Below are 15,592 nucleotides of genomic sequence, written 5' to 3' on the forward strand. Positions count from 1 at the left end.
GTTATGTGATTATGTCCATGTTTTTGTTTTTTTTGTGCTAGTAACTATATGCTACCTTAATTAATATAAAAGATCATTACACATGCTTTAATCTCCTAGCTAATTAATCTTATTTTAGCCCAAAACAAAATATTTGTACTAACTAGCTAGATATATTATTCATTAACCTAAATTTTGCTAGTCAGGGACAAATATTCTTCATCAAAGTTTCCATCCTCATACCAATTTTTCCTATTAGATTAGTCTTTCATTGATAGAAATATATCATTAACATTAAAGGAATTTATATAACAATTCAACTATTAATTCAATTAAATAAATAGGAGTGTGTTTTTCATCCATCATTTTGATATATATATATATATATATATTTAACTCTAATTACCACAAAACTTCTTTTCTTCTTTATTCTCACAATCACCTCTAAATCTAAATGTCATAGTCATATACTCAATAAACACCACCTTAATAAAATTGAATTTGAATACTCAAAATGATTTTTACCTTTTTTTTAGCCACCAACTCTCAACAACTAAATATAAATGTATTAAAACTTAATATTTCACAATATAGAATGTAATCTACATTATTCAACCTAACATGTGAAATTGAAGAAAAATGGACAAAATTTTATATAAATATAGGCATGGAAGAGATGAGAAGCAAGAAGGAAAAGTCAAACAAAATTTTGCCATTGAAAAGTAAAAGCAAAAAAAAAGGATGAAATGCATTAAGGCTTTTTTTTTTCTTTTCTTTTGGAAAAAGAGTACTTGGAGTTATAATAATGGACAAAAGAATTTTGATAAGAACATACATGTTTGCTAGAGTTTTTGGTGGAGCAGGTGACACTCACAGCTGGATGAAGTTAGTTTCATAATACATACTTCAATTATTGCCTAAGAAAATCAGACTTAGCCACCTCTTTGACCTAACTAACATGACCATGACCTTAGATAAATTCGTTAATCTAAATATAATTCAATTCGTTAAAGCAATATATATCTAATATTCGCTAAAAAGTTTGAATTTCTTCATCTTACATTTTTTAGAATTTCATAGAAATAAATAAATAAAATAACTTATGATCATTATAGATAAAATTCATAAAGAAAAAACTCTTCTTCTAGGGTTTGTTGTTTATTTTTTTAACTTGTGCTATTTTTAATCATATATATATATTAGTTGAATGATGATTTAGCTAGGGTACTCATTCCTAATCTTAAATTCCCCCTTTATTTCTTGAAAAATATTGACAAAAGTGGGTTGATTTTTGGTATCTAGCACATACTATATGCTAGTTGAATTTGGCTCGTTTCTCACGAGTATTAAAGAGTTTGAATTAATTGGAACTATTCTATCATTTAATTTCATTTTAATTTTTTATTGAAAAATAAATTTTCTTGATAGTGTATTTTACTTATTTCATTTTTTTGAAATCTTAGTCAAATTTTTTTTTTTAAAAAAAGAACTTTTTTGTCTTAGAAGTCTACTTTTTTTTATTATTATTATTATAATTAATGTTCTGGATTGCTCACTAATAATATAGTTTTTAATCTTATAATATTATATTTTTAAAAAAATTCTAACCACCAAACAAAATAGTCTCATTATAAAACAATTTTATGAAACTCATAACCCAATCCTATTATAGAATGTTAACCAATTTGAACTAAAAAAAGCTAAACATAATAATCACTCAACCCTTGTTTTACATTATTGTTGTTGATCAATTATTAATAAACAAATCAATTTTTTTGAAAATAAAACAGCTACCAAAAGGATTTGGGAAATCCAAATTATCAAACTTAAATTTGATTCTTTTAAGGAAAGAAAAGTTGAACTTTTTTTCCCCTTCAAATGTCTGTTTCTGATATTTAATTTTATAATAATTTAAGTAAACTGAAAACAAGGTCACTATTCTTTTTGTGAAATTCAAATAAAATAATTATTAGGGCATTTTGGACATTCTACCCAAAGGTAACCTTTGAAGACTTTAGACTTTTTCATACCCCAATTTTCTGGCTTTCCAAACAGATTGCAGTTTCTTTAATTTAAAAATATAGAAATTATAAGATGTTGTTTTCTTGCTAGCTGGTGAGCTCAATTTGACAGTCTACCATGGAATTTGTCAACAAAAAACAATGATATATTTTATTTAAACTTGCTTATTTTAAAATTTAATCTTTAAAAATAACCCCCAAAAAAACAAGAGCTATAATTTTGAAGAAAATAGATTCATTTCCTTCTTGTATAACCCTTTTCTTCACCAAATTAAAGAAACCTATTTCATTTCATCTAAAGAAATTTTTTGGGAAATTCAATTGAATTATGATCTCTATGCCTATTTTGTATTAATGCATATGTTATTCATGTCGAGAGAAAACACAATCACAATTAATTAGGTCTAGTTTGATATCTATGTTGTTTTTTATTTTTCGGTTTTTGAAAATCAAGTCTATAGACACTATTTCTATTCCCAAATTTATTCTTTTATTATCTACTTTTTACTAATAGTTTAAAAGATCAAGCCAAATATTAAAAACTTAAAAAAGTAATTTTTAAAAATTTGTTTTTATTTTTGGAATTTGGCTAAGAACTCAACCATCATGCTTAAAACAGATATAATTCATTGTAAGAAATGAGAGGAAATAAACTTAATTTTAAACAAGCTACCAATGGGACCTCAATAATTGCATGAAAAATGAAACTTGGAATTTATTGTGTAAATGGTTAATTAGATTGGCATCAATAATCGAACTAGAATTTTCATGATTTAGATCAATAATATAGCTTGTTATTGAGTAAATTTCTTTCTTTTAAAAATGGAAGTTGCAAAAACGAATTATTGGCCCTGCCACTTAAAAACAAAAGTGGTAGTTAGTGACAATTAATATATATATACATATATATATGTATGTTTTTATTTTTTCTTCACCATTTTTAGAACTTATTATATTTTAATCTCTAGATAAACGAAGGGTAAAAATAATTATTCCATCCCAATAATTAAAAACTATTTAAAAAATAATAAATAAATCTTAAAAGTTAGTCTCCACGGTTAGATTGATACTAATTATTCTTTTGATTAGGTTGAGAAAATAATTAAAACATCCTTATAGTTATATGCCATGAGATTATTATTATTATTATTATTATTATTATTTTGGTGAATTGAACAAAATTTATTAAGATTTGGAAGCATAGAGATTATCAACTTTATAACTCTCACCTACATCTATGTTATATTATATTAAAATGGGAAGGTTTTAAATCCTTATTTTTTTCTCTTCAAATATCTGCTTTTTTTTTTTTTTTTTAAGCCTCGTACCCTTTTATTATAAAACCTTTCAACCGTTCCATTTTAAAACTTTTTCAGGATAACTAATGCTTTATAATACGATTGGAAATTTTTTATGAATAAGTACTTCATAAAATTAATTTTGTTGGAGGGTGATTTCTTCATTAAAATTGCCTGATTTATTTAATATTTCTAAAAGGTTAGAGTCGTTTCACAAAATTCCATAATTTTGAAATTTTTGATGATGTACATGGATGAATGACCATTGAATTCATATATGATTCAACCATTACCATGATAAATTCAAATTTTCTTACTCTATCATTACGCTGCAAATTTCAACGGATTTTGTGTGAATTGAGAATTTTTGTGGATTTGATTTTTTTGGCAAAAGAAAACGATGAACAAATCATTCAAAATTTGTGATTGTGTGTTATGAAGATTAGGTTGGAGTTTGATTTGATTGATTTTTAATAAGATTATCTTTTTTAGATTAAACTTTAATATTTATGTTTAAATCTTTGATGTATTTATGAGTTGTTATGTTAGAGAATATTTTGTTTTTCCTTTTTATACCATGACTTTCTAATTATTCGCCCATAATAATAGTTTATAGATTTCTAATTTATATTTTGGTTGCAAATATACATTACTCCTCATTGATATTTATGCAATCGTCGAATTTTCTCGCTCTAATGCTTAACAAAGTACAATTACTTTTCCTTTTTATGATATTTTGATATACAATTTTGTGTGTGTGTGTTTTTTTTTATTTCATTGTGGGTTTTTATGACATATATTTGTTTATCCTCATTTGTAGTTTTTGATATATTATTAAGCAAATGTTTTATCGTTGCTGGTACATTTTATTTTATTTTTAATTAAATATGAAATAAGTTTATTTTCAATTGATATTCATATTATAAAGAGAAAAAGAAAGTTGAGTAAGACGATGGAGAAAATCATTGGGATGATAAGAAATAAAGAGAAAATAGGGAGTGGGACATATAGAGAGATAAAACTAGGGAATGGTAAAGAATGATGGAAGAAATTGATAGAAATTGAGAGTTTAAAAACTCATTTAATTTTATTCTTAATTTTAAAAGTGTAATAATTTATTGGTTCTTCATCTTCATAAATATTTGTCCGTAGAATTAAATATTACTATTCAACCATGAACAAAATCCATCATAATATTTTAACGTATATATAAAATTGGTAATCATCTTGAAAATTTCAAGCCATTCAAATTGGAGTTTTTTGTTAGATTTTAATTAGATGAAGATTTATTTGAATGTGAGAATTCAACCGACAGCTTGAAAATTCATGAATTTATTTAATGTTGTTGTTTCATCCCTCCATCTTTTTTGGTTAAATTTTTCATTTTTTCCATCATCTTTATTAATTTTTTAGCCATTGAAATTATTATTTTTTCAATAGTTAGCCTTGAGAATTATTAATTTATCTAATGTTATTATTTTGACCAAAAATCTTTTTGGTTAAATCTTTCATTTATATCAGTTTTTTTTAGATTCATAATCATTAAAATTAATTTTTTGTTAGATTTTAATTAGATGGAGATTTATTTGATTATGAAAGATCAATTGAGAATTGAATTCATTAATTTATTTTTCTTTGTGTATTAGTAATGTTGTTATTTCAACTATGAATATTTACGCATTTTTGTTTAATTTTTTATATTTCATTTTTTATTTTTCCAAATTATCATTGTGTTCTAAAAAAATATTTTAATTTCTTCTCTATTTTTCATTCAATAATATAAGTTTTCTTGTATTTGTCTTTCACAACATAAATTTATAAATATGTTAAAATATTTTTAAATGTTATTAAATTAATTAAATAGAATAACATTATAATTTTATTGTTCACTTAAAGATGGCATTATTTAGAATTTACTACACAATTATCAAATGATTATTATAGACTATTTAAATACAATACAATGGAAAAAGAAAAGACTTTGATGAGAGCTCAAGGTTTTATAAAAATAAATAAATAAAATAACCAACAAATCTTTTTCTTATTTTGATCTAAAAAAATCCAAACAAAAATGTTCGTTTAAAAAATTATATAAAATTTGGCTTTTATTTGTTTTTCTCACTCTAAAGCTACCACCTTCGAACAACTATAAAAGAATTACTTCATGAAATAATAATTAAGATAGGTTATTATGTAACTTTTTCACAAACTTTATTTGCCTCATATTTTAATTTTATTCATTTATACATTTTTATATAGTATTCTCTATTTATAATTTTAAATTTCATATCAACTATTTAAATTTTAAATTCAAGTATATTCATTCAAAATTTTATTTACGATCAAACACTATCTCAAAAAATTGTAAGAACATTAAAAATATCCCATCCACCATCAATTACCTTCAAAACAAGAAATATATAATTTTTTACACAATTTTGAAATTATTTCTTTTCATGTCATATTTACTAATTAAACTCAATGAATGTTGGACCAAAATTTTATGTTAAAAATTATTAAATTGCAATTTGAAATTTATTCTAAGCATTTATGTGAAAAGAATTTTAAACCACGAACATTGTACGTGTCTCCCAACTAGTATTTTAAAAAATACAAAAACAATAATAGAACAAATATAGCAATTGAAGTCTTTTGTTTTGTTTTGTTTTTATTTATTTATTTATTTTTAAAATTTTAACGTGTGGAAGGGAATTCAAATTTCTGAAAATATATATCATAACCAATTAAATTATATGCTTAGGTCGGCAAAGTTTGTTTATCTTAATGCTATCAAAATTGGCTTTACTGATGAGCACCTTATGTTGGCTAATTTGAAGCAATGAAATAGATAAGACAATTTTAGACTTTGAAAATATAAACCTTAAGCTATATACACTCACTTTTAAGATCCCTTCGATAACTATTTCATTTTTTAATTTTTATTTTTAAAATTAAAACTATTTTTCTCCTTTTTTTATAATGATTTACATATTTTTTAAATATAATTGTTGAATTCTAAAAATAAAACAATTTTGTAGAATATTCTTTTTGTAGTTTTCAAAGTTTAGCTTTATTTTTTAAACAATTAATAAAAAATAGATAACAAAGAAGAAATTTATTGGTAAGAGTGATTTCTATAGGTTTAATTTTAAAAAAATAAAAACAAAAAACGAAAGGGATATCGAAGGGGACCTAAAATTTTTAATTGGAATAACACTCTCGTTTTTTAAGAAATATATATATATATAGAGAGAGAGAGTTACAAACTAGAATTTTTAAAAATGTAATTACAAATTTGTAGCATTTCTTTTTGAAGCTCATGATCCACGGGTAAATCTAGTTCCATCCTTTAATTTAAATTACTTTTGGAAAAGCTTTAATTTGATTTGAAATCAAAAGTTTCTTCTTGATTTAAAACCTTTTCCTTTATAAAATTCCTTCCTTAAAATATTCTTACACTGACTAGCTACCTTGTGAGAAAACAAAAAGATATTTTAATAAATCTTCATTGCTAAAAATAAAATCTACTTTTATCTTTAGTTTTTTGGATTAAAATAGTTTTTGTACATATTGGGCCAATGAAGTTTTTTGGGCCGTTATTTCTATGTTCAACCTTGTCGAGAATAAAGAGAAACGGCAATGAATACTACAACAAAAACAAAACCAAATAAAAATATACAATCGAGTCCAAAGTATTAGCATATAAAATATTTATTAATATAATAAAATTTAAATTTTATTCTTAGAATCTATCAATGATAGATTATATCAGATTTTGTTATCCAATTCTTTAAATATATTGTATACATTTAATTAATAGAAGAAAGGAAAAAATATAATAAAAAAGAGAGATGCACGATAAAATCTCAAATTTTATTATTCAGATAATAACCTATAAATAATAGAGAGAGATGCAACAAAAATGAAGATTATGGTAGTATGTGTCCAACTAACTCATGACTACAACTAACCAACCAATACAGGGAAGGGTTACAAACCATGTTTTACAAAGTCAAATAATAAATCAAATATTCTTGATGACATATTTTAACATTCTCCTCAAATATTCTATTTCGAAAGATTTTGGTGTATTCAATATGTGAAATTTCCCCTGGGGAGATAGAGAGGAAGAGATTTTTATATTGAAGTTTTTTTCAAATATAAAAAAATGAACCAAAATATTTATAAAATATAACAAAATTTTAGAATTATCAATGATAAACATTGATATATACTGATAGATAAATATTGATAGAAGTCTCAACGTCTTGATAGTTCTAAAAACGTAAGGAGAAGTCATGATGGGAGAGTAAAAGTGGAAAGAAGAAGTTTGTTATGGGTGAGGAAAATTAGAGAGAGAAAAATAAGAAAATGGGAGATTAATTAAACTTTTTATTATTTTTTTTAAAAAAAAAAAGAAAGAAATTCTTAAATATCTTCGATTCAAATTCTTTTTATTAAAATTATATAATTTTTAGTAAGGAATCTATATTAGACACTCAAAGAGAATAAGAGAATGGAGAAAATGCATAAAGTAAAAAAAGAAGGCAGACAAAATACCATATATCTAGGGCTTGTCTCCATCTACACATCTTGAAAGTATTTAAAAGTGGACAGAGGGGAAGATAAAGTATTTAGGCCACAATATTTTTTTTATTTTAAATGAAAGTGGATGACTCACATAGGTATAGACTTTGGCCTCTACTCTAGGGTAGGATAGGATTTGGTTTAAACAAAAATTGAGATAACATCGACCTTAGTTTTAGCTAGATTCAATAAATTGGATATGGTAAAAAAACTTCAATTTTAGTTTTTGGACTAGGTTCAATTTAACTAAAATTTGGGAAGCCACCGATATTAGCTCTAGGGCTAGGCTCGATAAATAATAAACTTATAGGCATAGACTTCTACCTCAGTTCTAGGACTAGGTTCAAATTAACCAAAATTTGAAAAGACTTCGACCTTAACTCTAGGGTTGGGTTCGATGAATAATGGACCTGATAGACATAAGCTTCAACCTCAGTTCTAGGATTGGATTCGATTTAACCAAAATTTGAAAAAAAAATATCGACTTTAGCTCTAAGGCTGGGTTCGATAAAAATATTAGAATTGATAGACACAGGCTTCGACCTCAGCTCTAGGACTGAGTTCGATTTAACCCAAATTTGAAAGAACATCGACTTTAGCTCTAGGACTAGGTTCAATAGATATTGGACTTGGTAGACACATGCTTTAATATTAGCTCTAGGCTGGGTTCAATTTAACCAAAGTTGTAAGATCAAGCTTGACATGCATATATTTCAAATCAACGCAATTGATCTTGCTTGACGAGACTTCTATCTCGATCTTAGCCTGGGTTTGATTCAATGGACCTAAGCTTGGTGTAGGTTTCAATCATAATCATGGATTAGGTTGAATTTAACCAAAATGAAATAAACCTTGCATAGTAAGAGTCCAATCTCGAACTTGAGCCAAGTCTGTTTAATGAATTAGACTTGGGGTAGACTTCAACCATAATCTTGGATTAGGTTTTTACCTTGATTGACGTTGGTTTAATGACCTAGACTTAGGTTAGATTCCAACCATAATCTTTGATTAGGTTGAATTTAATCAAATTGACATTGACCTTGCTTGACAAGTGTTCAACTTCAAACTTAGATCTTGTTTGATTTGATGGGCCTAGGGTTGGTATAGGTTTCAACCATAATAGTGAATTAGGGTTGAATCTAACTAAAATGGAATAAACCTTACTTGGTAAGGGTTCAAACATCGATCTTGGACTGAGTTTGTTTTTTTTCTTCCAAGTATGCACGATAACACATGATTAAAAAACTTCACAAAGAAAATATGATGAAATGACCCTTGCAAATCTTGGACCAATAATATTTATTGAGTGTGAAAATTTTGAGAGATATGTAAATTATGACCTAATGCAATGATAAAATATGCAACTTCCCTTTTGAACCTTCTATAGGTAAGGAATGTACCATTTAATCCATGTCCATGTCAATTAGAAGATTAATTTCTTCATGGGCATGACATTTATGAAAATGAATGGTTCAATGATCTATGTAAAATAAATTATTGTTTTCTTTCCAAGAGGAACACAAAAGCATATGATTCAAGAATTCAATAAAAAAATTATGAAATTATTTTTAAGAGCTTGAAACAATACAATTTTTTGTACGATCTATGTACATTATGACTTGATACAAAGATAAAACATTCAACTTTCTTTTTACACTTTTATTGACGATAAATTTAAGAACTACTTATGAGCATAACACCTATGAAGATGAATGATTCAATGATGCCATGTAAAACAAATGATCGACTTTGTTTTGCGTTTGTCCCATTATGCAATGTTCTTTTTTTTTTTTTTTCAAAATCCATGATTCCTAGTAATGCAATGATAATACACATATATGTAAAGATTATACTAGTATACGAATTGCATATGATAAGGAAAACTCATCTCTGAGATTCAGATGCATGCAAAACAAATAGTTGATTGTGTATTTACATTTATATCAATATTCAGTGATGTAAAATGCCTTTTTTTCTTCCAAAACTCATGATTTCTAGTTATGCAATGATAATGCACATGTATATAAAGACTATACAAGCACATGAAATGAATATTGTTGGGCCTGCTTCTGCAAAAGAAAAACAAATTAGCCCAAATGATGAAAAATAAGGTGAGACCCTTTACTGCTGATCTAAACCGAGAGCCCTGTTCTTTACCCTAAGTCTTTTGGTTGGTAGAGAACTTGGTTGATAAGAGCCCACGATTTTTCAGCTGATGCCTTACACATTGTCGATCCCACTGCGATTTGTCTGATAGAAAAATTAAAAATACTTCTTTTTCTGATGGGTGATTAATGAAAATCAAAATTTTCTCTCTCTCTAGCTTTCAGATTCTCTCGTTCTCCGCTTTATGTGTTCTTTTACTTTCTTCTAACCCTAATGCTTTCTTGTTTGATCTGTGCGACTGCTTTGAGTATATGATGGAGGAGGCTTGCAATCAGGTAGACAATGGCAGAAGAAAAAAGTAAACGAACATGCAATTGTGTAGACAATTGCTGAAAGAAAAGGTAGACGATCGGTCGATCTTCTAGACGATATGAAGAAAAATGGTAAACGATCGAGCTATATTGTAGACGATGGGAAGAGAAGAAGAAAAACTGTTCAGCAATGTACGTGGTTCGGCTATTAAAGTCTACGTCCATGGGAAGAATAGAGTTTTATTAAAGAAGCTAAGTCACAGACTCTTTTTCTTTACAAATCTTTCAAGTTTTCTTGAAGCTATGTAGTTATTGTATCTAAAAATTTGTAAATGATGAGTATTTATACTAATTTTTTTTTTATACAAGTAGTTACAATAACTAACTGTAAAGATTAAACAAGTGTGAAATAACTTCTTGAATGTTGATGTATGAGCTTATATTCTTCAAATCTCCACCTTAAGCTCAACATGCAACCTCTTCTCCTTCTGGATTTAACATGTCTTCACCCTTTTTCAGGAAGCAAAAACCCGATTTGACCAAGACAGTTAGCATGCTTGAGTTTATTCACAAGTTTGGTAAGCATGTCGGCTGCGTTCTCAGTGGTATGAACTTTTAGCACCTCAACTTCTCTTTTCTCTATTTTGTCTCTGACAAAGTGATACTTGATATCTATATGTTTGGTCCTTGAATGATACTGAGGGTTTTTGGAAAGGTGAATAGCACTTTAGTTATCACAGTAGATTTTAACTACTGTTTGATTAATACCAAAATCCTTCATCAATCCTTTTAACCACAGTGTTTCCTTTATTGCTTCTGAAAGTGCCACGTACTCTGCTTTTGTGATTGACAATGCTGTGATTGACTGTAAATTTGCTTTCCAACACAACACCTGTTAAAGATCTCCTTTTTTCTTGGTCACCTGCAAAATCTGAATCAACATATCCATATAGCTCTAAATTTGATTCATTAGTACTTTGATATGTTAATTTCGACTGTTTAGACCAAATGATATCTTAAAATCCATTTTGTTGCTTCCCAATGTCTTTTTTCAGGGTTAGACATGTATCTACTAACTAAACTAGTACTGTATGATAAGTCTGGTTTAGTAGATATCATTAAGTACATTTGACTCCCTACTGATTGATTGTATGGAATTGATTACATTTGAGTCAAATGTTCTATGTCTGTCTCTTTTGGTGAGTTCTCAGGGGAAAGTTTAAAGTGTGTAACAGTAGGAATGGTGAATGGTTTTGTATTTGTCATATTGAATATGTTTATTACATTTTCACAGTAGCTTAGTTGACTTATGGTTAGGGTTGAGGATGTTCTGTTCCTCTGAATTTCTATCCCAATGATCTTTCTAGATTGACCCAAATCTTTCATGTCAAATTCTTTCTTTAGGAGATTTTTGACATGAGTTAAATCCTCTTTAGACTTTCCTGCTAGTAACATATCATCAACATAGAGTAATAGGTAGACTTTGTCATTATAGGTAGTAGAGTTAATATAAGAAAAAATATCATAGGAACTTCTTTGAAAACCTATACTCTCTATGTAGTCATTAAACCTTTTGTACCAGCATCTAGGGGATTGTTTTAGACCATATATTGACTTGTTTAGGAGACAATATAGGTCTTCCTTACCTTTTTCTTCAAATCCTTTTTTAACCATATAAATACCCTCATCTAAGTTTCCATGTAGAAAGGCAGTTTTAACATCTAGTTGATCTAGTTCTAGGTTATACTGAGCAACTAGAGATAAAAGAAGCCTAATTAAGGTTTGTTTCACTACTGGTGAAAAGATTTCAGTATAGTTTATTCCTTCTCTCTGAGTAAATTCTTTAGCCACTAACCTTGCCTTGTACCTAGGCTTTTCTTCTTTGGTAGAACCTTTCTTTAGTTTATATATCCATTTAGAAGCTATAGGTTTACAACCTTTAGGAAGAGGAGCTAGGGTCCAGGTATTATTGACAGTGAGTGACTCTATCTCTTCACACATAGCTTGAATCCAAGACCTAGCATCAGGGCAGTTCACTGTCTCTTCAAAAGTGGCTGGTTTTTGGTCATTAGGAGCTATTGTGGCATTTAGAACTAGAAAAATACTGACTTAGGTCAGGTACAACTTCAGTTCCCTATGGTTTCATTTGAGGCATCCTTTTCTTCTTCTAAATCCATAGGAGGGTTTTGGTTAGTGGAAGAAACTTTAGGTGACTCCACATCAATCCTAGTGATATTAAGGCTGTTAGGAACTTCATAGGATGTCCTTTCCTTTTGCATAAACATTTCTTTTTCTCTGAAAATGACATCTCTACTTATATAAACCTCATTTCAATAGGGTTCCACCTTTTAAATCCTTTTACTTCCTCAGAAAACCCTACAAACATACACTTTACTATCCTAGATTTTAATTTCCCCTGATTTTGATGAATATAACCAACACATCCAAATACCCTTAGGTTATCTAGGTTAGGTGGATGTGTGGTCCATTTTTCTTCAGGAGTAAAAAAATTTAGGGAGGAATGTGGACACCTATTTAAGGTTTACACTGTGTAGCTTGCAGCCTCTGCCCAGTAATTTTCACTTAGAATTGCATCTGATAGGAGACATCTAACTCTTTCCATAACTGTCCTATTTAGTCTTTTAGCAACTCCATTTTGTTGAGGAGTGAATCTAACTGTTCTATGCCTAGTAATTCCTGTTTCTTTACAGAATTTATTGAACTCTTCACTACAAAATTCAAGTCCATTATCAGTTCTTAGGTATTTAATTTCTTTATAAGTTTGTTTCTCTATCATGAGTTTCCATTCCTTAAACCTATCAAACACTTGGTCTTTAGTTTTAAGGAAGTAGACCCAACTTTTCCTAGAGAAATCATCAATAAAAGAAAGTAAATACTTTGAGCCACTTAGGCTAGGTGTAGGAGCTAGACCCCATAGGTCAGAGTGTATGTAGTCTAGGATAGCTTTTGTAGTATGTTGTGCTTTAGTGAAACTTTTCCCTGTGGCTTTCCCTAAAACACAGTGTTCACAAAAGGTTAGATCTTTTGAGAGACTTTTAGGGAGAATTCCTTGATTAGATAGGACTTTTAGGCCTTTAGCACTTATGTGAGATAACTTTTTGTGCCATACATCAGCCTCTGTGATCATTTGTGGTAGCTACATAAGCTCCTGTCATCATCTCAACTTCTTTTGTGGTAGCTACATAAGTTCCTCTTTTACCCCTGTATTCACACCCTATAGCATCTAACATACCTAAGGAACAGAGCCAATGCCTGTATTTAAGTAGTTGAACATATCTCATATTCTTAAGAAGTTTGATGGTTCCATCCTTAAGTTTCATAGAAATAGAGCCAATGCCTTCAATTTTACAGGCTTGGTTGTTTCCCATATAAAACATTCCTCCTTCTATTTCTTTAAAGGTGTTAAACCAAGATTTCATTGAGGTCATATGGTAGGTGCATCCGGAGTCTAAAACTCAATCATGTTTTCCTAGAGGGTTTAGATGATTAGATTTGTCTAACGTTGAGAATAAGGCATCTAAGTAGATGAATGAACCCTCTATAACAGATGCCTCAGGCTATTTGCCTTTTGAATCCTTCTCTTTCTCTTGGTTCTTTCTCTTTAAAATAAAACAATTATAATTAGATGTCTTTTCTTTTTACTGTACTTACATTTTATTTTCTATTTTGATTTATTTTCTTCTGGGTTATGAGGTTTTCTGTCTTTAGAGTGGTTTTGTTTGAAGTTTCCTTTCCAAACAGACCTTCACCACTAGGTTTATCCTTTTTATCAACCTGTAGCTCAAGCTTTCTAGTTCTTAGGGCTGAGATTATGGTGTCTGTGCTTATATTATCCCTTCCATACTTTAAAGCATTTTTAATTTCTTTATACAATTCAGGCAAAGAGTTTAGAAGCACATAGGCCTCGTTTTCATCACCAAGTTTTTCTCCTAGAGTTTTAAATTCAGTAACTATCTTCTTAAACTCGTCTAAGTTGTTAGTTAGTATTTTAGATGAATCCATTTTAAATGTGAAGAAATTCTCCCTAAGATACATTTTGCTAGGAAGGTCTTTAGTAATATACAACTCTTCTAGCTTAGTCCATATTCTATATGCAGTTTCTTGATCTAAAACTTGTCTAAGAACACTGTCACTTAGATTAAGAACTAACGTACCGTAGGCTGCCAACTCCCAATCTTCCTTTTCTTGGGCTGTCACTGTGGTAGTGAGTGTTGATGGATCAAGGAGGACTCTGTGGGCTTTCTGCTGGCTGAGTATCACCTTGATCTTGGCCTTCCACAGTTCGAAGTCTCCTTTTCCATTAGATTTCTCCACCTCGAACCTTGTTACTGACATTTTGGATCAAAACTTGTGTCTTGATTCTCCAAGAATTGAGATCTTGAATGTCTATAGCTCTGATACCACTTTGTTGGGTCTGCTTCTGCAAAAGAAAAATAAATTAGCCCAAATGATGAAAAATAAGGTGAGGCCCTTTACTGCTAATCCAAAACGAGAGCCCTGTTCTTTGCCCTAAGTCTTTTGGTTGGTAGAGAACTTGGTTGATAAGAGCCTACGATTTTCCAACTGATGCCTTACACGTGGTCGATCCCACTGCTCTTTGTCTGATGGAAAAATGAAAAAGACTTCTATTTTTTATGGGTGATTAATGCAAATCAAATTTTTCTTGCTCTCTCTAGCTTTCAGATTCTCTCGTTCTCCGCTTTCTGTGTTCTTTTAATTTCTTCTAACCCTAATGCTTTCTTGTTTGATCTGTTTGATTTCTTTGAGTATACAATGGAAGAGGCTTGCAATCGGGTAGACGATGACAGAAGCAAAAAGTAAACGAACATGAAATCGTGTAAATGATTGCTGAAAGAAAAGGTAGACGATCGGTCGATCTTCTAGACGATATGAAGAAAAATGGTAAACGATCGAGCTATCTTGTAGACAATGAGAAGAGAAGAAGAAAAAATGCTCAGCGATATACGTGGTTCGGCTATTAAAGCCTACGTCCACGGGAAGGAGAGAATTTTATTAAAGAAGCTAAGTCACAAACTCTTTTTCTTTACAGATCTTTCAAGTTTTCTTGAAGCTATGTAGTTGTTGTATCTAAAAATTTGTAAATTATGAGTATTTATACTATTTTCTGATATAAGTAGTTACAATAACTAACTGTAAAGATTAAAGAAATGTGAAACAGCTTCTTGAATGTTGATGTATGAGCTTATATTCTTCAAATATGGTAATTGAAATTTATATATGAGAATCATGATGCTTGTTTAATGTTAAA

Source organism: Benincasa hispida, chromosome 1 (genome assembly GCF_027475165.1).
Source record: "Benincasa hispida cultivar pf3 chromosome 1, pf3_genome.v1.1, whole genome shotgun sequence".
NCBI lineage: Eukaryota > Viridiplantae > Streptophyta > Magnoliopsida > Cucurbitales > Cucurbitaceae > Benincasa > Benincasa hispida.